Below are 355 nucleotides of genomic sequence, written 5' to 3'. Positions count from 1 at the left end.
GCTGCTCCAAAACACACACTTAATGCTGTTCCTGTCGTGACTGTGCAGCTGCTTGGAAGACAACATGGGACCTGCTTATGACCAAGCACAGGAGTCTGGCACAGCACGGGGAAGAGCCCCTCTGCTTCCAGTCACCATCTGTGTGACACTTAGGAACACACAAGGTCACTACCAGTCTCATGGAAACAGTGATGGACTCTGCACATGGGGGTCTGTGAGTACTGCTGTGGGTCCACACACACACAACAACCAACAGCCTCAACAAACCTCCCCCTCCCTTCTCCCCAGGGCTGCCTGCTGGCCTTGATGGCCCCATCAGAGAGGGGTGGTGCCTGCCAGGCCGTGCCCCGACCGC

General features: G+C 57.5%; 1 protein-coding gene across 1 annotated transcript in view; it reads right to left on the bottom strand.

The window, feature by feature from the left end:
* LOC103773006 (brother of CDO-like) overlaps positions 1–355 on the bottom strand; it is a gene marked incomplete at its 5' end in the record, with an annotated part of 12,187 nt that overhangs the window by 3,360 nt on the left and 8,472 nt on the right.

The sequence above is a fragment of the Merops nubicus genome, unplaced genomic scaffold (assembly GCF_000691845.1).
Source record: "Merops nubicus isolate BGI_N331 unplaced genomic scaffold, ASM69184v1 scaffold2840, whole genome shotgun sequence".
Taxonomy (NCBI): Eukaryota; Metazoa; Chordata; class Aves; order Coraciiformes; family Meropidae; genus Merops; species Merops nubicus.
The sequence above is the reverse complement of the archived record's forward strand: the minus strand, read 5'-3'. Positions and strand labels throughout refer to the sequence as shown.